The sequence below is a fragment of the Aotus nancymaae genome, unplaced genomic scaffold (genome assembly GCF_030222135.1).
Source record: "Aotus nancymaae isolate 86718 unplaced genomic scaffold, 86718_ANA_hifiasm-v0.15.2.pri h1tg000108l, whole genome shotgun sequence".
NCBI lineage: Eukaryota > Metazoa > Chordata > Mammalia > Primates > Aotidae > Aotus > Aotus nancymaae.
The window spans coordinates 18,495,706-18,522,832 of NW_026988523.1; the positions used below are offsets into that span (position 1 = coordinate 18,495,706).

The 27,127-nt window shown below is 36.7% G+C and overlaps 1 protein-coding gene across 2 annotated transcripts in view; it reads left to right on the forward strand.

Annotated features, from left to right (window-relative positions):
• Positions 1-502: 502 nt before the first annotated feature.
• The window catches only part of PLA2G4A (phospholipase A2 group IVA), a 434,510-nt gene continuing 407,885 nt past the window's right edge, over positions 503-27,127 (forward strand). Inside the window, exons 1-2 of one of the 2 annotated variants that reach the window (XM_064370567.1) lie at positions 503-564; positions 1,168-1,227. The gene's annotated coding sequence lies outside the window, so the exon portion shown is untranslated. Of the gene's footprint in view, positions 565-1,167; positions 1,228-1,652; positions 1,789-27,127 lie in introns of those variants that run through there. The other variant, XM_064370568.1, reaches the window with a different exon arrangement.

Here is a 27,127-nt window from a genome sequence, read left to right on the forward strand (position 1 = left end):
TTCAAAATCTAAGTATATAGAACACATATATTCTCTATATAACCTACGAAGCATTTTAGGTGGAATCTGTCTTTTAATACTAGGCTGTTATTTTTGTTCTAACCTAAATCCATCTATTTAATACCAGCTCTTACTTTTTGTCCTTTTTTTAAAAAAAAAAAAATAGTAGGGTATGGGAGGGTCAGTGATTCTGGAATTCACTTTTGCCAGTGCTTTTCCAGAACCTGTTTTATCAGCTCATGTAAACCCCACCTGCTGGGGCTTTTTCTTGATTGGCAGTCTTGTAATCCTCTTGTGAGAATTAACTGGGCAGCTTTATCTATAAATAACATTCATTTTCAAGTGTGAGGTGCAAAGCTGCAGTCATGGTGATGAGAGATTGTTGAGCCTACCCACCTTTGTAATCCAGTGTTAGTCCCTAAACCATTTGTCAAGCTTTCACATTCTTATCACATATCTAGTATCTTAAGGAATAGTTCATGAAGAAAACTTTTCTTAGAGGGAATATGAAACTGCCTTAGGATTTAGCTTAATAATATTATTGTTATTTTAATGTTTAATTAGGTAATATTTGGATTACTTTTAGTAATTTATGAAATACTTTCACCGACATGATTTCATTATGATTGCCACAATAAACTGATTGGAGGGCACATTATTATCATTTAATTGATGAAGAAACAGATTGAGAGGTTGAATAATTTGCTCAAGATCCCAGAGCCAACAAAAATTGGGGCCAAGAATATGGCTATTAATTTGATTCCAGATGGGTTTTTATTTCTATTACTTATTTATAGCTATTTTTCTAGTAATATTGCTACATCTGAGATATAGTATTCCTCCTTACATAGCATCAAAAATATGGGCTGTATATTTTCTTGTTTTCCTCCTTAAAAATTCTTAACATCTTTCAGTATGGTAAATGTGCTATTCAAATGTGATCGGCACCTCAGGAAGAAATTTGTATGTTAACTCACCATGTTGATGGTGTCAAGCTTGTAAGAGTCTTGATTTTCTTTGTAAAAATATTCTATGTAGCTACATGACTATGTGAAGCTTAAGCTAAGTTATGTTCTTTGCCCTAATTATAAACAACCCATATTTTGGCTTTATTTTAAAAACATTGGCATTATTTTAAGTTATGGTATTTAAATTTTACTAAAACAGAAAACTAAGAAGAATGGACAACGACGCTGAAATGGAGCAAGAGGTGGAGGAAACAATATGGTGAGTAAATACTGTTGTTTACATCCCGAGTCCGTTCTGATTAGCCAGAACACAACCTTACCTTTTTTTTTTTAAGAAAGTACTTTGAATATCATCCTTAGGGATTAGAAACTAAAAATTGGTCCTTCCCCTAAAGCATGTTGTTTTCTGAGTTGAAAAAGGTCAAAGACCGAAAGACAACCCCGTTTAGGGCTCTGCGCTGGCCTTTACTGGAAGGAGCAGCTCCACCAGCTGTGGCTGTTTTCTTTACCCGGTGTGGATGCTGCAGCCATTCAAGGACTCGAATACCATTTCCCTCCATGAATAAGTTTGCTTTCCTACTGTTCCTTGGGGTCTTTCCTGGTCACAAAAAGAGAAAAATTTAAGTAGGAGGTATCCAAAGGAATCTCAGAATGTTTGCTTTATGTGTTCATAATCACAAGAGAAACAAGTGGTTCCACAGTAGGCTAGTGTAGATACTGTATTGCTATCTCCTGTGGAAAGGAGCTATTACACTGCAAATAAGCATGAACCTGAAAGAGATCACCAGAAAAGAATCAACTAACAATTGCTTTCTCAGAGGTAAGAAAAAGCAATTTATAGATCACTTACTTGGTTAACTTTCTAATGTTTGTTTTTATAGTTTGGGAAGGTCGGACTTAGATTTTTACAGTTGTAAAAATCTCTTCCTTATTTGGGAGCACGTTATTTTAGCTATGTTTCTTGTTTTTACAGTTACTTAGTATATTCTAAACATTTCAAGATATACAGTGAGTAAGATCGTTAGAAACAGAATATAGCCCTTTCCTCATCCTGGCCACAAAGAGATAGAGCACTCTATTTAATATTTAAAAGATGTATTAATATTTTTATACTATTTGATATTTCTATGTACAGAATTTTTTATTTAAAAAGTGAGTGAAGTCATAAGTTTTAAAGTCCTTTGAAAACAAACTTGGTCATTCTGATATTTGCTTTATTTAACCTATAAAGTCTGATAAAATTTTTCCTGTTTACTAGATAATTTTATATTTTAGTTTCAAAGAGCCAGTCTTACATGCAGTTCTCCAGCAGTCCAAGTTTATCTTCAGCTTCTTTCCGCTTTCCCCGTCCATGTTTGGCTTCTCTTGGTAAACAATCCTTTCTTGCCCAGGCTGGGTGCTCTTCTCAGCAGTACTATATCCTTTGGACCACACTTGTATCCTCCTGTCCATAAATTATTACCTGTAGCTTGACCTCAAGGTCTTATTCATTGCTCTCCTTTTGACATTAAATATTCTGAGTAATTAATCTGCGCTAAGGAATTTGTGGTTTATAGTGTCCTATCTCTCCAGATAATGCTGTATTTTGATATTTCAAAATCAAAATACCAGAGACATCACATGGTAAGTAGAAAAAAATATTAATGGCAGGAATCCTAGGCTCTAGGGCAAGCCAGTTTGAAAAAAAATTTGGAGCCATTGAAAGGTCTTTTGGTGGCTTCATATCCCATATTCTAGGCAACTGCTTACATCATCTAAGGTGGAATTTTGATACTGTGTTTTTAGTTTTTAACTCTATAGTCAATGAAACTATCATAAAAATTTATGGTCAAGGGAGAATTTTAGCCATTCTCGTTTCCTTTGCAAGCCAATGAACTGTATCAAGGAGAGAAGGAGAACCATACTAGAGATTTGCCTTGATTTTTGTTGTATGGTACATTTATCTCATCAAAACAGGCTGTATTCACATTCACAGGTATTCATAGAGGACTTTAAATTTACAATCTTAAATGCCATGTTTCTAAAAGGATTTTAAAATGGTAGCACTTGTCAGATTATATGAACAAATAGGTAAATTATGTATGCCCCTGGAGAAATTTCAAGACTTTTTTAGTTATTTTTTAATCTTATTATGTGCCACCTTTCTCTATTAGCATCTTAACGTCCAGAGGAAATAAGCATTTCTGATATTGCCTACTACTAAACTGTAAATACATGTAAGACCTGTAAATACACAGTATTGTAAATACCTGTAGTCAATGAATAGAAGTAAGCTAAGGACATATGAAAATTGCATTGATGTTTTGAGGTCACAGGTAAAAGTGGTTTTGAAAATGGTCAGTGAACAGTTAGGGGAGTAGCTACTCTCAGCTCCTGTGGGTTTTTGGGATTGGTGGTCTTTGCTAGGATCTCACTCTACTTGCAGTTCACAACATCTGTCACGTGAGGGCAGCATAATCACATGCAGGCCGGCGTCTGGTTTGACCTTAAAGAACTGATTCCAAAGGAAACCACATAATAACATGTAAATACAGTCAGTTTTTTCTTTTATACACATTGCTCAACTGATTAAAATACAATATGAAATATTAGAGAGAAAAATACTTATATTTTCTATGGTTGACTATCCTTATCAAAAGGATATGTGATTTGCATTAAAAATAATTTGCAATTATGAATTTTAAAAATTGTGTTTTAAAAGGCACACACACACAAACATACCCAGAGAGTGAGATAATCTCTTTCTTGTTTTTTGGGATGGAACAATACATAGTATTTGAACACTGTTGTTAGACTACTTATACTTCACTCACCATGGTATTTTGGGCAAGTTAGCATTTCTATGCCTCAGTTTCCTCAACTACGTGGGAGTATCATAGTATGCATTCATAGGATTGTGAAGGATTAAATGAGATAATGCAGGTTGACCAATTTAAATATACTCTACACATAAGTGCACTATAAATATTAGTTTGTATTGTATTGTCATGCACCGCATAATGATGGTTCAGTTAACAATGGACTGCAAATAACAATAGTCCCCTAAGATTATAATGGAGGTGAAAAACTCCTATTGTAGCCACCATAACACCTTAGTACAACACATTACCTTTTCTATATTTAGATATGTTTAGATATACACGTACTTTCCATTGTGTTACAGCTGCCTACAGTATTCAGAAGGGTAATATGCTGTATAGGTTTGTTGCCTAGAGGCAGTAGGCTATACCGTATAGCTTAGGAGTGTAGTAGGCTGGTACCTGCACAGTATGTACCATCTAGCTTTGTGGTGAATACACCTTTTGATGTTACAATGACAAAATTACCTAATGACACATTTCTCAGGGCACATCATCATTGTCAAGGGACACATGAATATTCAGATGCTGAATTTTTCAAGTATAGAGTTTGAAAAACACCTCTTTCATTTGGAACTAGGGAACTATCAGAGACCAATGCACAAGAAAGAATTGAGTAAGATTGTTAGACTATATTTTCAGGTATTTTGTCATAAATATTCTGGAAAAAATATGTTTGAAGGAGCTACTTAGGTGATGAGGAGGGGAAAGTAAAGATAGAAAGCTTAAGATTTAGTGAAAATTAGAGTAAAGATTTCACATATGCGTTTATGAAGGAACATTTTTTTCTTCTTAAAGACTTGAACCTTTACTTTTTAGTTAGTAATGGGTAATGATTCTTTCCTACTTAGGAATTTAATTATTACTCAGGAAAGCAATATCATGGTAAATAAGACCCTGAAAAGATATTTTTAAAAGGAGAAAATTCAGGTTAAGAAAAATCAATCTGCTTTCAGCTTGTTCAGCTTTTTACTTGTTAGGACAGAGTGGTGACTTCAAGCTTTTCACATGCTAGACCTGAAACTGGAAGTTGGACTCAATCTTGTAGAGCTTTCAATTCATATGCAGTAAGCAATTAGCAAAAACCTATAGTGCTCAAAAGAGCTTAAACTTTCTGAAGATAGAAGACCTGCACCCAGGAAGTTAAAACTATTACAAGTGCCAAAGTGAATGGGATATAGTTTAGAGGAGGAAGAAGGAAAGACAAGGTAGAATGATTAGGAGGTAGAATTCAAAGTAGGATTTAAATGTGCCCTTCAATATTGACTGGAATTTGGAGAGAAGCAGGAGGAAGAAGAATACTTAGGTGGATGTCATAGGCTGAATTTTATCCCCCAAAATTTATATGTTATAGTTCTAACCCCTGGTACCTCAGAGTGTGACTGGATTCAGAGATAGGGCTCTGAAAGAGTTAATTAAGGTTAAATGAGGTCAGTAGGGTGTGCCTTTGATACGGTTTGTCTGTGTCCCCACCCAAATCTCATCTTGAATTGTAATCCCCACAATCCCCACGTGTCAAGGGAGGGACCCAATGGGAGGTGTTTGGACCATGGAGGTGGTTTCCCCCATGCTGGTCTCATGATAGTGAGTAAGTTCTCGAGATCTGATGGTTGGTTTTATAAGGCAGTTTTCCCTGCTCTCTGATGCTCTCTCTCACCTGCTGCCATGTAAAATGTGCATGCTTCCCCTTCTGCCATGATTGTAAGTTTCCTGAGGCCTCCACAGCGATGTGGAAATGTGAGTCAATTAAACCCATTTTCTTTATAAATTACTCAGTCTCAGGCGATTTTTTATAGCACTGTAAGAACAGACTAATATAGCCTAGGTCCAATATGACTGATGTCCTTATATTAATAATAAGAGGAGATTAGGACACAGACAGGCACCAAGGGAAGATCACATGAAGACACAGGTTGATGACAGATTTCCATAAGCCAAGGAGTGAGGCTTTAGAAGAAACTCATGCTACCAACACCCTGATCTCAGAATTCTAGCCCCCAGAATTGTGAGAAAATAAATTTCTGTTGTTTAAGCCTTCCAGCATGTGGTACTTCATATGGCAGCCTAGCAAACTAATATGATGGGGGACATTTTGAACAAAGGTGTAGCAGCACCAACATTTCCCTGGCAGAGGACTAGTAAGAATATTATGGTTTAGTATTAAGGAATGTTTGAATGGCCTCTTACAGAAACAAACTGATGTGGCACTGTTCTGAAAAAGGTGCCCAGCAGGGTTGGGGCAGAGGTTTGGAGCAGAGGTGGATTTTAGTAGAACCTTGTGTTTAGAAGCTAAATCTGGTAGTGGTGTGGGGTATCCATCAGACAGAGACTGAAAGCAAAAACCACATATATGGTGAAAGGGATTTGGCCTGTGGAAATGGGGGAAGTGGGACAAACACATATAAGTTATTATTTAAAGTAAGAGTAGACAGTACCTGATGGCAAAGAAATGGACACCTGAATGCTCTAAAGTGGTTTTGAGCAAGATGGCTCAGTATAATAGTGGTATCATTGGTAATACACGTGTCTGATACCAAACCCTGCCCCAAAGGAGGTAATGAGACAGGCTGGAGTTCATGGCTAAGGATTCCATGTTGATGCTGGAGCTAAGAGAATGAGTGGAATCCATGGGAGAATTTTTGAAAGTGCATAAGATCAAACAGGATTGCTAAAGGCCTTCTAAGAACAGGGTTGCCTACTATATAATTTTACAATGATGCCTACTATATAATTTTAAGTCATTTTCATTCCTACAATGTAAGTGTCCTCTGTTGCCCCAAAACTACAGTAAATTTGATACAAACACAAATGCCTTGTGTGATTAGTTTTGGGAAAATCTGGAACAAGGGATTTTGTTTAATGTTTGAGTTAGTACTAAAGACAGAAGAAAAAGAGAATTTCCACAGAAGGTGAGAATAAAATAAGTTGAAATATTCACTGAAAACACAGGCTCTGAGCTTGGGGTAGCCAGGAGAAAAGTAAGGTCTCAACACTTCTCATCCAAGAATCCCTGAAGACAACTGGGAGCATGCTCCAACTTTTGGAGATTGGAATTTAAGTCAAATTATATTTAAATCGCCAAAGATAGACTGCTCACACTTCAGTTATACTCAAGTGTCAGAATTATATTGTTTTCTCATCTTTGGTTAGGCTAGATATTTCATGTATCTTAAAACGAGTTCAAAGGGAAGACTGAGGGAGACTAGGGCAGCTGTCTTCAGTATGTGAAGGGATTTTCTGTGGAAGACAGATTGGACTTGGTTTGTGTTGCTTCAGATGAGAGCAGTGCAGTGTGGAAGTTACCGGAAGGCAGGTTCCAGTTGGGCATGAAAACTAACACCTTCTAGATGACCTCTGCCAGTGACTTTTCCACCACCTCATCATGCCCTTCAGTCTTGGGCAGAATTCAGGTTTTCCATAGTGGCTCCTTCTTTTTTGGAAATGTACAACCAAGTAAACCTGCCTAGCTGGACTTTTTTTTTTTTTTTAATTGAGTAGGTCTTATGGAAATAGTTATAAAAAGCCTTCATATTGTTTCATATAACAATTTCTTGATAAACTTCCATATGTACTTGTAGACTCTTTGTTTGTGTAACCAATATACTGAAGGACCCTCAAGAGTCTGAAATATAATCAACCAATATGACAGTGACTTATTAAAAGACTTTTCTTATTCAAGAAAACCACTTATTTCCTAAGAGTGTGGCTAATGAACTCTATTCAACTACTGGCTTTAATTCAGAGCTTAAAATTTTTTTTTTCAGGCCTCTCATTCCTACTACCACTGGCTTAATAGTGTATGAATTCCTGGCATTAAAAATAACAGGCTGAATCTTTAAACTTTAAATAAAAGGAGAATTTTGTAATTGATCAGAGGCCAAAATCATAGCCTTTTTTGTTTGTTTTTATTCTTAGTAGAATGGCCAAACAATGGACATTGGCAATGTGAATTACTAGAAATATTGCCCAAACATTTTAGCTGGAAAAATAAGACAATAGCTTGTTATTCTTTCCCACTTCAAAACTTATTTTCTATGAAAGCAGTGTTGTAGTAGATAAGATTCTGGAGAAGTTAAAAAAATTAGAAAGAAAAAGTAACATATATGGTTAGTTTCTGAATATAAATCTAATAGTTTTATCATAGAACACAGACAAATTATAAAAAGGGAAGAAGTGTCAGCAGTGAATATGAATATGAACACTGGAGTCTTCAACACATCTTTAAGATGGGTTACTATCAAATCTAAATTGTACATTAATAGTCCAACTTGTGAAGATGCCATCATTGGTTGATCTGAAAAACCTCATGAAAAAGATGATAGCCTTAGTTGGGCCTCAAAAGATGGATATGATTCCCTGCAAACTGCATTTATTCTATCATTTAGATCAGGTTTTCAACCTTGTCACTGTTGACATTTTGGATAGGATAATGTTTGTTGTGGGAGTCTTCCCTGTGCTTTGTGGGACGTTCAGCAGCATCCCTGGCCTTTATCAACTAGATGCCAGTAGCAAACCCGCTCTCCACCCCCAGGGGTGACAACCACAATTGTCTCTAGACATTGTCTGTGTCTCCTAGGAGCAAAATTGCCCCTGATAGAGTAACACTGATTTAGTACAAAAGGATAGTTATGTATAGTTAGAGAGACTGTCATTATTTCAGTATCTTCACAAGCAAGCAAAGGAATAGGAGTTCAGTTTTGGCATGGTTAAAGAAAATTGCCAAGTTCTTTGAAGGAGCTGACTTGGCTCATACTCCAGGTGGTGCTGATAAATCCTAGAAGAATAACACTAGGTAATGCTGATGGTGGGGGACTTTGGCTCTCATTGAAGAGGTATCAAAATGTTACATCCATATTCCTGAGGGCTCAGTGATGACTACTTTTCCTGAGACTCCCTGAATGATATATACAGATGCAGTAATTTCTGATGATTCATTAAAATTACAGTTTAGGAAATATGAAGCACATAAAAATATATTTTAAAGTCTACTCATGTTTTACTTTCCTACCTCAAATACCAAGTGAATTTATACATTTTCCATTTTCATTGATTTCAATAAACTTCTTAGGCATAGGTTTAGTCATACGCCCAGCTGAACAGCAGGGGGTATGGCTGTCTTGATTGACGAGGGAGGTTTCATAGCTTTTAAAATTTATATTCAAAGAATGATGAGGTGATAAATGGAGACTTCAACAAAAGAAAATATTTACCTTGGGGGAAATAAAATTACAAAATGGAAGGTGGATCAGGACAGTATAAATACTTGCGGATACGCATGATATGCGTAAGATATATCCCTACCTTTGTCACTGATTTCACAGACATTATCAGAATTAATACAGGAAATCATTTTTTCTGGCTTAATTTCTTTAAATTATAACATGAACTAGGGATGATTTTTGCATTTTAGCTAGAATAATATATGTCAAAACAGGAACTCTGGACCTTATGAATTCATGTAACAAACACCTCTTAAGTACTTAAGTAATTACTGCGAGTCAGACACTGTGATAGATGCTAGAGACTAATGAAAACAGAGAGTGGTCAAACCTTACAAGCCAAACAGAGGAATAGTTATATATGAAGAATATAAGGATAATTAAATGTTACAAATAGTATACAATGGGGCCACAGAGAAAGAGGAGATGAGTTACACCCGGTAGACACTAGGAAAAATGTGTTATTACATTATATTCCTATCAGCAGTGTGTGCTGTCTCACTGTACCCTGGCCAGCATGAAGTGTTGTCATTTAAAATAAAACTGGTGTCTAGTTTTAGTTTGCATTTATGAGCCAGAGATGTCAATTTAAACAAATATTTGTATTTTCCATTGGTATTTCCTTCTTTGTGAATTGTCTATTCATGTCATTTTGCCTTATCATTTTAATATTTAATGCCCTCACCCTCTACCTTTCCATCCCTGTATGAGTGTGCACCCTCACCTCCTACCTTCCCAACCCATTTGCTGCTCTCAGCTCCTACCTTCCCATCTCATGTATGAGTGTGTACATACATCCGTGTGCATACTCACATAGACACACATGTTTGCTCTGGCAAGTGTATCCAAAAGAACCTGGCTGCTAAAGCCAATGAATTAGTTTCATGTCTCACTTAACTAGGCATCTTCTAGTACTATCAATCTGCTCCCTTCTTTAAAATTCTCACTCCAGGGCTTCCTCATCAGCTCTGTTTTCGTTCTTATTTTACGTTTCTTCTCAGCCTTCATTTGTGGGTCCTCTTGCTATGTATATCCCTTAACTAATGGTATTTTTGAGGACCTTGTCCTTTTTCTGATTCTAGATCATATTCCTGTTTCCCTTTTCATGCTTACTTTTACCGGTTTCATCCATTCTGGCTTTAACTGTCCACTTATGTGTTGGAGGCTCTCAAATCCTTATTTCATCTTGGAACTCTCTTGATTTCTACACTCATGTGTTCCACTGATCAGTGAACACTTCCACAAGACTGTCTCACATGCATGACATTTAGATGTGAAATCAAAGCTGTTCTTACTCATATTTTAAGATTCAGCTCAAGTACCCCAAGCCTAAGAAGAAAATGGACTGCTCTCATAGTACCTGGTATACTCTCAGACTATTCATACCTTTTCTCTTGTTTACCTTTTCTATTTTCTTTACTATATTGTAAGATCCTTAAAGCAGAATCAGTGTCTTTGTGTACTCAGTGCTTGGCACAGAGTAAATGCTCAATAAATATGTGTATCCTTGGTTATATAAAAAGCATTCAAACGACAGTGATCATCCTATTGTATTAGAACACATGGGAAATAGTATGCCCGGTTAGCAGCTCCAATATCTGTACATTTAAAAGGACATGAATGAACGGGAGTATAAGAGAGGGACCACCATGGTAGATATCAGACCATGTGCAATACAATCCATAATACCCCCAAACAGAAAACACCACTGTGTATACATTTGAGAAATTTCCTTCCAGTACTTCCAGTTTCTTTTCTGTGGATACATTTTTTATAGAAACTATAGTTTTCTGTCCTTATTTTTACTTGACATTGTATCATTACTATTCCACCATTTGTTCTTTGAAAATATTATTTTTAATGACATGTTCTATACATGGATTATTTAGGATCCACTTTTTATTTCTTAGAACTTACTAACAATTTATTGTGTGTACTTTAAATTTTTTCTGGAGTTTTCATGCACAGGAATATGTGAACACAGATATATCTATGTGTGTATATACGTATGTGTATACATTTGTATAGGTATATACACATATATAGCTAAATATATGTACCTATATATTTATATAGTACATAGATACAAACATCTGTATATATGTCTATATATGTACATGCATATTATATATAGGTGTGTATATAATGGTTAACATGTATTGGAGGCTTTATATACAGTAGATACAATGCTAAATGCGTTTCAGCTATTATTTCCTTTAGTCTCCATAAAACCCTAGAAAGTAGATATTATTCATCCTCATTTAAGAAACTGAGGCTTAGAAAGATTATGTAACTTATTGAGGGTGATTCAGAGCCATGTTACAACAAGGACTTTCTGCCTCTAGGGTTTGCACTTTGTCTGCCATGCTTTACTCCACCACCTTACTAACTCTGTCCCCGTATCAGTTCTGTGGTTATCTGAATAGTTAAATCAAGGTTTATAGCTAAAGAAACACTACTTGTTTACTGAAGCATATTGTAACACGTTTTTCTAAAACATACACTCTTTGCAGATTGTTTTACTTCTCTGTTCTCTCTAAAATGGGGTTCTAATAAGGTGTATTCTAGGAATAATTATTTTCTGTTCTGAACTTGTTTAGGGTCACAAAGCAAAACTTCTTTTCTAAAATAAGCAAAACTCACCAAGCCAAGTAAAATATAGAATCTATAAATTTTAAGAGGTTCCTAACTTAGACAAAATGTGTTCTCATGAATTGAGGTAACCTTTTCAAATATTCCTGATAGAAGTTTTTGTAACCTTCTCATGTTAACATTTGCTTAATATTTAATTGGTACCTAAGGGGAATTACAGGAATTACTTTAAAAATGAAATTTCATTCTCTTCCTAGAGAGTATTATTATTATTATTATTATTTTTTAACTTAAAACAGTAAATAGAGATGGTAGTGGGGGTCTGACTGTGCTTCTCAGGCTGGTCTTGAACTCCTGGGCTCAAGCAATCCTCCTGCCTTGGCTTCCCAAAATGCCGAAATTACAGACCTGAGCCGCGACCTGGCCAAGAGTATTTTGTTACTCTTATCCCAATTAAAACAATGCCCTTAGACTATAAACTATGGCAGGCACAAAAGTTAACTAATCTACTTGATAATTAGACTATCCAAATCCAAAAGACAGCTAAATAGTAACATCCAAAATCCCTTGATTTGGAATTTTTGATAATTCCAGCAGGATTTGGACCTGCTCTATTTATAGAATGGATTTTGAAAACTTAAGTAATATTAATTATTTTTCTTTGCTTTTTTTGCTCTTAAAAAGGTTATATATGCTCATTTCCATCATTTCACATTTGGAATTTAGTATCCTATATATTATTGAAAATATTTTATATTTTTTATTTATAATTGTTATGGCTATATAATAGGTTAATAGGTGTGTATATTTATGGAGCACATGTGATCTTTTAATATAGGCATACAGTGTATAATGATTAAATTGGAGTAATTGATGTATCTATCACTTCAAATATTTATCCTTTTTTTGTGTGTGTTAGAAATATTCCAATTCTAGGGCCGAGTGCAGTGAAATTCCATTTCAGTTCCTCACACCTGTAATCCTAGCACTTTGGGAGCCCAAGGCAGGTGGATTATTTGAGGTCAGGAGTTCCAGACCAGCCTGGGCAACATGGTGAAACCTAGTCTCTACCAAAACTACAAAAAAGTTAGCTGGGTGTGGAATCCCAGCTACTTGAGAGACTGTAGCAGCAGAATCACTTGAACCCGGGAGACAGAGGTTGCAGTGAGCCAAGATTGTGCCACTGCACCACTGCACTCCAGCCTCGGTAACAGAGTGAGACTCTGTCTCAAATAAGAAAAGAAAAACATTTCAATTCCACTATTATAGTTACTTTAAAATATAAAATAGGGCCAGGCGCGGTGGCTCACACCTGTAATCCCAGCACTTTGGGAGGCTGAGGCGGGTAGATCACGAGGTCAAGAGATTGAGACCATCTTGGTCAACATGGTGAAACCCCATTTCTACTAAAAATACAAAAAATTAGCTGGGCATGGTGGTGCATGCCTGTAATCCCAGCTACTCAGGAGGCTGAAGCAGGAGAATTGCCTGAACCCAGGAGGCGGAGGTTGCGGTGAGCCGAGATCACGCCATTGCACTCCAGCCTGGGACAACAAGAGCGAAACTCCGTCTCAAAATAAATAAATAAATAAAAATAAAAATAAAAATAAAGTAAATTATTCAGTATAGTCACCTGTTTTGCTACCAAGTGCTACCAAATACTAGATTTTATTCATTCTAACTAATGGTTCATACCACTAACCATTCCACTTTATGCCACCATTCCTGCTACCACTTCCCAGTCTTTGGTAACCATCATTCTACTTTCTATCTCAATGAGTTCAATTGTTTTAATTTTTAGTTCTCACAGATGGGTGAGAACATGCAAAATTTGTTTTTTTGTGTATGTGTGCCTGGCTTATTTTGCTTAACATAATGTCTTCCACTTCCAACCATCTTGTTGCAAATGACAGGATTTTATTCTTTTTTATGGCTGGATAATATTCCATTGTGCATATGCATCAAATTTTCTTTATCCATTCATCCATTAATGTACTTGTAAGTTAATCCCAAAACTTGGCTCTTGTGAATAGTGTAGCAATAAATGTAGAAGTGCAGATATCTCACAGAAAATAATATTTTTAAAGCCTTATTGACCATGCGTTCTTTTTATGAAATTTGAACTACCTTTCCCTCAATTAGCACAGTTTGGCCAGAGTTTTGCTATTAATTCTGTATTTTTAATATGCTAATTACATCCTTTTCATGATCTTTTAAAGAAAAATTGTAATGGAAGAAATAGTAGGTGAGATTTTTTTTTTTTTTTTTTTTTTTTTTTTTTTTTGAGGCGGAGTTTCGCTCTTGATACCCAGGCTGGAGTGCAATGGCGCGATCTCGGCTCACCGCAACCTCCGCCTCCTGGGTTCAGGCAATTCTCCTGCCTCAGCCTCCTGAGTAGCTGGGATTACAGGCACGCGCCACCGTGCCCAGCTAATTTTTTGTATTAGTAGAGACGGGGTTTCACCATGTTGACCAGGATGGTCTCGATCTCTTGACCTCGTGAGCCACCCGCCTCGGCCTCCCAAAGTGCTGGGATTACAGGCTTGAGCCACCGCGCCCGGCCGGTGAGATTTTTAATTTTGCTAATGCAATCGCATATACACCATAGGACAAATGGTAAAGTAGTTATGGGTTGGTATACAACCAAATATTTATGATTTTTACAGGAAATTGGAGATAATTGAGATGATTCCCTTGAATTTCTTAACTTGTGTTCTCTGGTTAAGGTTGCCAATGTGATCTGAATACTGTGTTCTTTTAAAATATCAACTAGAAACAAAAGCAGCTAAAGTATTTATAGATTCATATCTTAAGCAAACATTGCTGATAAGTGAGGCTTTATTCACTTGATGTTCTTTGGTGAGACAAAGGATTTGGGAAAGATTATTTTTAGTAATTGTAATGCTCATGAAAACAGAAAATTGTCTGTTGCAATGGAAAGATGAAAGAAGTTTTACATGCTGTAAGTTTATCCTCCAAAGGTGGTCAGATGCTTAGTGTTTGAAATGCTTGTGAGCTTAACTCACTCCTTAAGGAACAAATAACTATATAATAGCAGTCATAACTCCAAGTAATCCTTACTAGTATGTCTTTTCAGTATGAATGTCAAGGATTAGAGTAGTGGCTCACAAATTATAGTGAGTATATCAGTCACTTGGAAAGCTTGTTAAATATGCAGATTTCTGGGCTCACCCACAAAGATTCTTCTTCTGTAGTTCTGAAGTGTGGCCCAGGAATCGGAAAGTTTAGTAAGCATTTCAGAGACTGTGATATGCATGCCTCCAGAGCCAAACTTTGTGAAATACCAAGCAAGTGAATGAAGCCCTGGCTGTGGTCTTGGGAAGAACAAGGTCATTGCTGGAAGAAAGTGAAAATTTTACCTCTACTGAAGATGCTATATAAATAAAGAGGATTGTTCATATGAAAGCTCTCCCAGAAAGTCACTGAACCATAGAATTGAAGTTAGAAGGGTCCTTAAAAATCCACCTGACCCTTCTAAATTGTTGGCTAGTTTATTTTTGAACATTTCTAGTAATAGAGGTTTATTCTATCCTGTGGCTGTCCAACCTCACTTTGGACCATTCTAACCATTACAGTCTTCATCCATATAGTAAGATAAATTTGTATTTTACAATCATCTATTTTTTCTAAAGCACAAAACATAAATGTTTCTGGATTTTTAAAGTATTAAAACAGAAGGAAGAGGAGTGAAATATTACTTTTAAGTCAAAAGGGAAACTCCAAATATTTTTCTCAAATTAAGGTTGTGCCAGTGCTATAAGTTTAAGTGACATTTACGTGAGTTTAGACTTACATGTTGCCAATATTGATTCCATTTAAAATCTAGATTTCATAACCCAAACTACTAAGAATAAAAACTTTTTCTGTGTCTGTATGATACCTATTCTTCTTCTCTATCAAATCATAATAAATTTTGTGTAAATAAATATCCTTTCCAAGAATTTATTATATTATGGAACTGCTATGTCTTTCTTAAGAATGTAAAAATTAAGATGACCTAAAACTTAATAAATGCTATTTCCATGCCTTCTTGCACATCCCATGTTCTTTATCTTGTATGTATTTCCCTTCCTTCAGGAAGGCTTCTTACATTCATTTCATACAATTTTGGCCATTCTTTTACCTTCTTTCCCATAAGACTTTTTATTCAACACGATGTTATTATTTTTTAGTCCTCTAATTTTCTTTGAGTTGTTATTTATGTGTGTGTATATATATATAAAAATACAAATATATATGTATATAAATATGCATATAAATGTATATAAATATACACACACACATGCATATATTCTCCTTTATATGTAGTGCTACCAAGGATAAAAGCCAAATCTTTGATTTCATTTGTTTTATTTATTCAGGGAGAAAAACATGGTTTTGCTGAGAGTGAAGCAAGCCATCTCTATTTCTTTACATCCAGTGTCAAATTTTCTTTTTTTTTTTTTCCTTTTTTTGGGATGGGGTCTCACTCTTTCACCCAGGTTGCAGTGCAGTGGTGTGATCTCAGCTCACTGCAACCTCCACCTCCCTAACTCAAGCAGTCCTCCCACCTCAGCCTCCCAAGTAGTTGGCACCACAGGTACATGCCGCCATGCCCAGCTAATATTTTTTTGTATTTTTTGTAGAGATGAGGTCTCGCCATATTGCCCAGGCTGAGCTCAAACTCCTAAGCTCAGGCAGTCCACCCACCATGGCCTCCCAAAGTGCTGAGATTATAGGCATGAGCTGGAGCGCCCAGTTTCCAGTGTCAAATTTCCAACAATGCACGCCCATTAGAATAGAATGGTGTGCTGTGTCAGAAGTCTGTAAAATGAGAGGGGAAAAGAATCTACTGGACAATTCATCATGTTCTAAAACCTGTGGTAGTAATAGAATCAAGTACTGCTAGTCTAGTTATGCCAAAGGGGACTGATTTACGGGGAGGCAGTGTTGGCTGAGTGATCTAGGATCCAGGGTCATGTGACCACAGGCAGGCGAGCAAGTTGGGGGTTGAAATGCCTGCTTGTTGAGACAAACTAGTTCAGAGAACATTCATTTCTGTCCTCCCTGAACTTAGGGTGGTTGTTTTTTCCAGTATTTGCAAAACCTAACTAAGGGTCCACAAGGTTTCTTTGATGGCTACTTCCTTCCTTACTTTTGTAGGTGTGTTCATGTTTCTAGCATAGGCATTTTTAAAGCAGTCTCAAAAGCCATGAGTTAAGTATGTTGGAATGTCTAGCTTTGGTGGAACTTTGTGAACCAAGGTTTTATAGGGCTGCTACCAAAATTGGAATTTCTACTTCCCGGAAAACATTTGAACTTCTTAAAATTTTACCGTCTTAAACTAATTTTCTTTCTCTGATAGTAGTTGACATTTAGTAGATGCTAAGTACTTGTTGAAATAAATATAGATTTCCCTCTTTTGAATTTATTATACTTTGAATTAATTCAAAAGTATTTTTGTAAAATATTCTCTAATAGCATGAATTGAAAATGAGGCAATGAAGGCTGTTATCAGACTCATTTCCTGGGAATTAGAGTCCAACAGCAGGATAATGCATTTTTCCTTGTACTGCTTCCAAAACATCGTAGAATTATCCAGATCAAGGATTTTTTCTCGGACTTTGGTGGTCCTTTATTTTCCCAAATCTAGGACTTTAGGTCTGTGAATGATGCTTGCAAAGCTTGAAAGATCTTTATGAAGTATAAGCCTATGAAGATAGTAGATATGAAGATAGTAAGTGCTTTGGAGAAACAGATGATATGTTGCTTTTTAATTTTTTTTTTGATCTTATACTATCATAAAACAGATGTGGTTTTTAAGAATTCCTTAGATTCAAGCTTGTAGGCTTTGTAAATTAATTTTTATCCATTTGATTAATATAATAATTTACATAGTAAGCCTCCTTATTTAACTGAGAAAACCTAAAAGCAAAGCCAGACCGGCAAAACAGTTAAATTAATTCCGTGAACTGTGGGAAACAAGTGTGTCAGGTTTTAGAAGTCACAGGCCAATGGAGAACATGCAAAAATCATTAATGGACTGGAACAGGAGCAGCAGGGCCGCCAGCACCTCCCTTTTATGAAGTTTTACCTACTGCCATATTTCTTGAGAGATAGGAAAAGAAGGCATGAAGAACTGGCAAGGAGAAAGTGAAAGGAGGAAAATGGACTTGGTTCCGACTTCATGATATTTCCTATCCATAAAAAAGAGACCAAATTCTGCAACTGCCTCTTATGTCCTTAGGAGACCTTAGGACATCATGTAGACTTACAGGAATGAGGTAATGAGGCATAAACTTTCTCTTTAGAATCTTGTTCACATTATGACTGGAAAATTTTACTTCACACACACCTACACATCTATGCACATATACATACTCCCGTATCTATATGTACAAATGCATATTTACACCTACATAAACATACAAAAACATATGTTATTCTCCCCCAATTCCCCAGTCCTTGCACACAAAGAATCTTGTTCTTGCTTAGCCAAACCGCTTTCTATGCTTATAAGAGAAAGGAGAGAGGTTCATTCTGTTGTACAAATGCGTCTGATACACCTTACATTCTGCATCAGCATCATATTTAGTTGTTCTACTAGGCCCTAGTAGATTTAAAGGCCTGATTTTATATTATCAAATTTTTAGTATTTGAAATATTTAATTCTGCTTCCCTTTCACAATTATCGACTGTATTCCCTTGGACTTGGAATGATGATATAACTTATAGGACAGGATTTGCCTGTTTGCTTCATCTTGACTCTTATCCTTTTTTTTATTTTTTTTATTTTTTGATACAGGGTCTCATTCTGTCACCCAGGTTAGAGTACAGTGGTGCAGTCTCCGCTCACTGCAAGCTGTGCCTCTGAAGTTTAAGTGATTTTTGTGCTTCCGCCTCCCGAGTAGCTGGGATTACAGGTGTGTGCCACCATGCCCAGCTAATTTTTGCATTTTCAGTAGAGACAGGGTTTTGCCATGTTGGCCATGTTGGCCAGGCTGGTCTCTAACTCCTGGGCTCAAGTGATCTGCCACCTCAGCCTCCCAAAGTGCTGGGATTACAGGAGTGAGCCACTGTGCCCAATCTGGACTCTTATTCTATTTTTTTTTTTTTTTTTTTTTGAGACAGAATCGTACTCTGTCTCCTAGGCTGGAATGCAGTGGCACCATCTCAGCTCACTGCAACCTCAGGCTCCAGGGTTCAAGCAATTCTCATGACTCAGGCTCCTGAGTAGCTGAGATTACAGGTGCCTGCCATCACGCCCAGCAAATTTTTGTATTTTTAGTAGAGACAGGGTTTGTCATGTTGGCCAGGCTGGTCTTGAACTCCTGGCCTCCGGTGATCTGCTTGCCTAGGCCTCCCAAAATCCGGGGATTACAGGTATGAGCCACAGCACCTGGCTTTTTATTCTTAAACAGAACCATAAGAAATTGCCATTTTCATAGGTTAAAAGTGGTTTAAAAAATAGCAATTTCATATGGTTAAATTTAAATATTACATTAATTTTCACTTAGTGGTATTATTTTGATCACTTATATTATTAAATTTCTTAGATATGCTGTTTCTTTTCCTTAACAATTTTATCCCTGATAACAAGGCTTGGGTTGTTTTTTTTGTTGTTGTTGTTGTTTTTAATCATCTGTTGTTGATGAAGCCACTAGTTACAAATAAACGAGGAGGAGATTTATTTCTTAGTCTCTATCTTTTTGGACAAGGTCTGGATAATCTTTTCCTTTTTTGCCTATAGCTGCTTCTCAAAGCACTGATCGCCTTAGCATAGTCATTTTATGAACCATTTTCTGTTGCTTCAAACAGACCTGAAACTGGGTAATTTATAAAGAAAAGAAATGTATTTCTGACAGTTATGAAACCTGGGAAGACCAAGGTCAAGAAGGTGCATCTGGTGAGGGCCTTCTTTCCGGCAGGGATATGGAGAATCTCCAGCATCACATGGCAATAGGGAAGCACGTGCTAACGTGCTTGCTGTGATCTCTCTTCCTATTCTTTGAAAGCTACCAGTTCCATCCCCATGATAACTCATTAATTCATTAATCCGTGAGTGGATTAATCTATTTATGAGGAAAAAACCCTCATGATCCAGTAATCTCTTAAAGGTCCACTTTAAAGTTTCCAACACATGAAATTTGGGAGAGACAGTCCAACTACAGTGGTCATCCAGGAGCCTCTTGTGAACGCTACCTGCTTTCAGCCTGGGGAATGTGTTTTCATGAGAATCTCGTTTGTGAACATTGATTCATCTCTAGGTTTGTGCCATGTTACCTAAAGCCATTAGTCTTCTTGGAAATGGTGTTTCTTCTGAGAAATACTTGCAGAGTTATCTTTCTCATCAGTGTCATCCTCATGCATTTGAATTCTGGCAGTAAACATTTTGCTTATCTGTGTCTGCAAGCCTGACCTACAGTTGGCTGAAGTGCTAGTCTGGCATTGTTCTAGGAGTGGACAGTCACAAACTTGCAGATAATTAGCTCTTATTTTTTGGAGACGGAGTTTCGCTCTTGTTGCTCAGGCTGGAGTGCAATGGCACGATCTCGGCTCACCACAACCTCCTCCTCCCAGGTTCAAGCAATTCTCCTGCCTCAGCCACCCGTGGTAGTACATGCCACCACACCCAGCTAATTTTTGTATTTTTAGTAGAGACGGAGTTTCACCATGTTGACCAGGATGGTCTTGATCTCTTGACCTTGTGATCTGCCCTCCTCAGCCTCCCAAATGAGCTCATTTATTAAAATTGGACTAAAGATTTGCTGATAGAAGTTGGTGTTGGTGATATTACCATTTTCTTTGGGGTCTAGCCATACCTTTTTCTTGTAGCAAAGGACTCCCTGAAACTAAAACTTGAGTACTTTTCTGGGACCTGCTGTTTTATCTCTCACTCTTGCCACCCCTATCACGACCATAGGTCCAATCTCAGGCATCTTTTTCTCAACTGGTTTTAACAGAATATAAAGTGCTTTGCTGAATCCAGAAAAAGATAGACTATTTTGTGGGATAATAACATCTCTTAGGGTGAGATGGCTCATTTTGTATGTCAGCTTGGCTGGGCCACAGTGCTGAGATATGTAGTCACAAATTATTCTGGATATTTATATAAAGGTGTTTTAAGATGAGATTACTGTTTAAATTGGTGGATTGCCCTCCATGATAAAGGTGGCCCATATGAAATCAGTTGTTGGCCTGAACAGACTGACCTGAAATGACTGACCTCCTCTGAGCAAGATGAAATTCTTCAGGTGGCTACTTTTGTATTTGAACTACAATAATTGCTCCCTCCTGAGTCTTTAGCCTGATGGCTCTTGGACTTGAATTGTATCATTGGCTTCTCTCTGGATCTCCAGCCTACTGGCCTGCCCTGTAGATTTTGGGCTTTTTAGCCTCTATTCTCATGTGAACCAGTTCCTTAAAAAATAAGTCTCTTTATTTATAAAATAAATCTTGATTTATTTTATATATAAAAAATCTAGATTATTTTATTTTATATATAAAGAGACATATATATATATATGGTATACACACACACACACACACACACACACACATTCTATTGGTTCTGTTTCTCTGACAAACCCTGACTAATACACAGGGGATGAAAACTAATGTTTATTTAGTGCGGGATGTGTGTCAGGCATTCTATACATATTAACTCAGAATCCCCAGACAACTCTTGAGGGTAACAGAGATGCAGAGAGGTTAAGGAACTTGCCCCAAAGCATCCACTTAATGACAGACCCTGGTTTGAATTAAGGTTTGTATTATTCTAAAGTGCCTTCAACTACATGACCCTGCATGAAAGAAATGCACTTGATAAGTGAATACTTCCTGAGTTCTTACAATAACCTAACAACATAACAAACCCTATAAACTTCTTTTATTGAGGACCGTATTACTCTCCCCTTTTCTCACTTCCTAGTGAACAACTATCTTTTTTTGGTGGTGGTATTGACTAGCATCTATTCTTCTTTCTAGTAGAACCCTGATTTAGTTGAGGGTTTACCTTTCTCCCATTGTGTATAATTGTGTTAGGAGGGAATTTCAGGCCTGACTATGCCTGTAACTTTAATGGGTCAGAATAATTCTTTCCCACTTCTTGGAAAGGCTAGTAGGTAAGCTTGTGATCTAAGCTCCACTAATTGGAAAGTTTTTCCCAAGACTTTGAGGTCTGAGCAAGTGATGCAGGGGCAGAGAGAAGAGCCAAAAGTCTTTCATGGAAGCAACAGCTATTGCAACTCTAAGGTAGTTATTATCTCCTGCTTCTTTATCCCTTGTCTTCCGGAGTTTCCTTGCTTTCTTTCCCATATCAAGTCTGGTCCCCTACCTTCCTGTCTTCTCTGAAAGGCCCATATCCTTCTAATAGACTCCCTTTTATTTATGTTAAAGTCAGTTTCTGCTGCTTTTTAGCAAGGGACATAGTAATGAGGAATCTTAGGACAAAGATCCCGAGGGAAGGGTGAGATATCAAGTATGACACCCTGTGTTAGTGAGGCTAGGAGAGTTATCACCTATAGTCACTTGGGGAAAAATATCTAAAAGATAAAGTTTGGAGGCTTAGAATAGTTCTACCATGAAATAACATAAAGGGTATGAGGAATTAAAAAAAACAGCAGAGTACGGAGGCTCCTTCTGATGGCATTGGATGAATAAAAGCAAAAATTGATAAACCCAAGATATTCAAATATAATTTTTTTTTAAAATAGATGTAAACCTAGGGACTTCACATAAAGTTGTTGAAAATATCTCCTATATCTTGTACATATTGAACTGAGACAGCCAAGATTTAAACTCAATGTTTAATCACCAGTTGAATTGATAGTCATATCAGTCAGGATGAGCTGGGTTACACTGTGGTAACAAAATAATTCATGATGTCAGTGGCTTAAAATATTAAGAGTTTATTTCTCACTTGTACTGCATATCCATTGCAGGTTGGTTGGCAGTTCTGCTCTGCATCATGTTTACTGCAGGACCCAGCCTGGTGCAGCAGTGACTCTCTGGAGCACTGCTGGTCGCTGTGGCAAAGGGAAAGAAAGGAAGTATGAGAAATTGTGCACTGGCTCTTAAGGAATCTAAAGGAAGTGAGACAGGTCACATTTGCTCACACATCTTTGGCTAAAACAAGTTATATGTACTTTCATAATTTCAAGGGGGCAAGAATGTACAGTTCCATCCAGTACAAGAACTGAAAATTTTTGGTGGGCAGCACAAATGACTACTATCAGAATTTGCTGTATTTCTTACATGAAAGTTAGTGCATCAATTAGGAAAAAGTGAACCCAAGGTATCGGAGTAATTCAAACCTCTAAACTCCTCTAAGTCCCTGCTGAGCCTTTCTTGAGAGAAAAGTGACACTTCCTTGTTATTCAAAAAGCTGTTTTGTTTTCATGCCTGTGTAGCCTCATCTGAGGGAGTTCACGCTGAGAAAAAAGTCAGCAGTCTTGCTCATGCCCCACATATTTTCATCCATAAATCATTAATTAGAATTATACCCTGACATGTCCCAAAGTCCAAAATCAATCTTGGAAAATGAAATTTTGCACAACAGAAGAATGGCAAGCAGGAAAATGCCAATGTATGTTAATCCTAAAGTGGAAAATATATGTGGGGATGGATTTTATGGATGGTTGGCCAAGGAGAGTGCAGCATGATTTTGGTTTTACTGAATTTGTCAGGGTGGTTAATGTACCCAAGATTCTATATAAAATAGACTAGATAAGTTGATTGTAACAGTTATTTTTGTCTTAGTTAACACAAACACACAAACTAAAACATGAAAATGCATTCAGGTGCCAAAGAAAGTTCAGATGTTAGAATAATAGAAATGTTTGAGTTTAGAAAATACAGACATAGTCAAATCTAAGGGGTCTAGAGGATAACCTATTCAACAAACACTTGAAATACACATTGAAGAAAATGCAAGTATCTTTTTTAAAAATATATGTATTTTATTGCATTTTAGGTTTTGGGGTACATGTGAAGAACATGCAAGATTGCTGCATAGGTACATACATGGCAGTGTGGTTTGCTGCCTTCCTCCCCATCACCTATATCTGGCATTTCTCCCCATGTTATCCCTCCCCAACTCCCAGCCCCCACTGTCCCTCCCATATTTCCCCCCAACAGACTCCAGTGTGTGATGCTGCCCTCCCTGTGTCCATGTGTTCTCATTGTTCAACATCCGCCTATGAGTGAGAACATGCAGTGTTTGATTTTCTGTTCTTGTGTCAGTTTGCTGAGAATGATGGTTTCCAGTTTCATCCATGTCCCTACAAAGGACACGAACTCATCGTTTTTGATGGCTGCATAGTATTCCATGGTGTATGTGTGCTACATTTTCCCCGTCCAGTCTATCATCGATGGGCATTTGGGTTGATTCCAAGTCTTTGCTTTTGTAAACAGTGCTGCAGTGAACATTCGTGTGCTTGTGTCCTTATAATAGAAGAATTTGTAATCCTTTGGATATATACCCAGTAATGGGATTGCTGGGTCAAATGGAATTTCTATTTCTAGGTCCTTGAGGAATTGCCACACTGTCTTCCACAATGGTTGAACTAATTTACACTCCCACCAGCAGTGTAAAAGTGTTCCTATTTCTCCACATCCTCTCCAGAATCTGTTGTCTCCAGATTTTTTAATGATCGCCATTCTAACTGGCATGAGATGGTATCTCAATATAGTTTTGATTTGCATTTCTCTAATGACCAGTGATGATGAGCATTTTTTCATATGTTTGTTGGCCTCATATATGTCTTCCTTTGTAAAGTGTCTGTTCATATCCTTCGCCCACTTTTGAGTGGGCTTTTTTGTTTTTTTCTTGTAAATCTGTTTTAGTTCTTCGTAGATTCTGGATATTAGCCCTTTGTCAGATGGGTAGATTGCAAAAATTTTTTCCCATTCTGTTGAAACATCTGTTTAAAATACTTTTTTCTCTAGTCCAGAAATTCTGTTTTGAAATACTTCATTTGCAATGAGCAGCAGCATGGGAATGACACAGAGCAGGCAAGACCTTCATAGGCAGGAGGTCTGGCATGCTCATCAGACTAGCCTGCCTGGAAAAACTATCTGGCTTATTCTAATTGATTGTGGGTGAGTTCCCTAGGAAAAAATTGGGAGTACAGCAACCACATAACATAAAAAAGGAACAAAAACTCTAGGTCTAACAAACAAGCTTTAAACTATGAAAAGAAAAAAAGTCATCATCAGATCCCTTAACCAATTCCTAAAATTACTTGTTTACAGGATCAGATTCCCTTGAATGAAAGGAAGGCCAGACAACCTTGATGCTAGATTTTGCTGTAACACTAAAAGAACATCTAGAAGATGTCAAGATACCCCCACCAAAGGGGAAAACAATTCACAGTACTTTAGGCCTTGTGCCACTAAGAAAGAGTCTCTACAGTTAATATGCCTTGGAATGAGCATATACCCACTTGTGTATCCTGCTTTGGCTATTTGCCAGGTGACTGGAAAGGCTTCCAGTTTTGGTTGAGGCCCATGGCAAGAGAAGATGCCCTAGGCAAAAAAAGCATAACATGGTACTGAGCTATTAGTAACATATACTCATGGCTATAACAGAGCTAAGAGTGAAAGGAGGAAATGAGTGGGTTATAAACAGTGTAAGACAGTTTAAACAATTACATGTGTATATAATTTTTTTTTGGAAACACTGGCAGAAGTCTCCCTATATTGGAAGATTGGAAGCACATGTTTTCTAAATTGGGAGTTCATAAATTTCTGAAATTTTTCTGATGGATGGATAATTGGAGCCATTTGTCTACTCTGAAACAGAAATATCCATTAAAAGGAGAGGCTGAATATAGTGGCTTGAACTTTTTGGTAGTTTTGCAATTACATAGAACTTTCACACAAGTTTTAGCTCATCATCTAGTCTCTTTCCAGTTAGTAAATTCTGTTACTAAGTGTGAATTTTCAGGTATAAAAATTCCTTTGTCTTGGGATGTTACAGTCTCAATGTAGATCACTAGTGTGGTGTACATAGAAATGCCTTTAGTTTAATGTTTATAACTGTTCAGTATACTTATTGTTTTAGCTATATTTGAGATTGTACTTAGCTTATTTGTATTTTTCTGATGCATCATTGTCAATTTAGGGTTTTTATAGTTACTTTTTGAGTCATAGGACATACTTTTGGGTCATTAGGCATTCATGTCCATTCTCTTTTTTAGTCACAATGTTTTTGGGGTTTTTTTGCATTGAATTAGTCCCTTTAACATTTCAAAAAGTTATATAGGTTATCCTGTTATTTAGGCTGTATAGGATATATAAGTAGCATATATAATTTTTCTTATTAAGCATTCATTATGTTTTCATTAAAACAGAAGTAACGAAGTTTTTTTGTCTCAATGTATAGCAGTGATATTTTATTCATATTTACAATGTAAAGTAATGTGGAATTTATCAGACTCTATGACAGAAATATTTCTGGGGAAAAAATGGTAGGATTTCTGAGACATTATTTTAAGGATAGCTAATCTGGACTTTTGGGTTTTTTTTGTTTATTTGTTTGTTTTGCTTTTAAGAGACAATGGTCATGTATAGCTGAGGGAGTAATAGTATGTTGTTGATGTGTGGGTGTTTTATGATCATGCTTCACTTGAATTCTCTCCTCTGTTTCATTCCACTTCTTGGAATTCTTCTATTTACTTATGAGAAGAATGAGTTTCTAAGAGCTATTTTGAGAAGGGCAATGAATGAGTATGGAATGAATCAAGGGTAATTGACATGCTTGGCATATAAGTTTGTAGAGACAAAACTTTCATTCCAGACAAATGACCAGGTTTTGCCATATAAAGTGGACAGTGGATAGTATACTGTCATTAGCAAAGGTTTACTTGCAATACATGTGATGCTGTGGAAGACAAAAGAGGGAAGGATTTATATAACTTTAAAAAGTAAAAATATATCTAGATGGAATATATAAACAATTACTCTAAGCAGAGCATAGGTCTTTGGATGCTCAAGGTGAAAGGGGGAGGAACAGAAGTTTTTAGTATGAACTGGCCTTACATCAGAGCATGTAATACAGTTAACCATTTCTACTGTGAAGATTAACCTCTTGTTAGCATTTCTCATGCCATTTTATTTAGAAAGTGTTTGTCTACTCAAATTTGAGTCACATTGTATATTCTCTGCCTTTTAACTCAACTTAGCTTTAGTATTTGCAGGGTCTGAAAATGGGGAAAGGGAACTAGGTAGGCAAAGCTAGAAACTTTACCCATCAGGCATTCATTCATTCATTCATTCATTCAATATTTATTAAGCATTCCCCTCATTTCCAGTGTTGTGCTCATTGCTAGGCAGCCAGTAGTAGTGAACAAGTCATCTCTGCCCTCCTGGAACTTAGAGTTTGGGAGAGAAGACAGACAAATAGTACTTTACAATAATTTAATTTTAAGTCAGATTAATGTTCCAAAATACAGATTTTGGGTTGTTTGGAAACAGTGATCTATCCTAG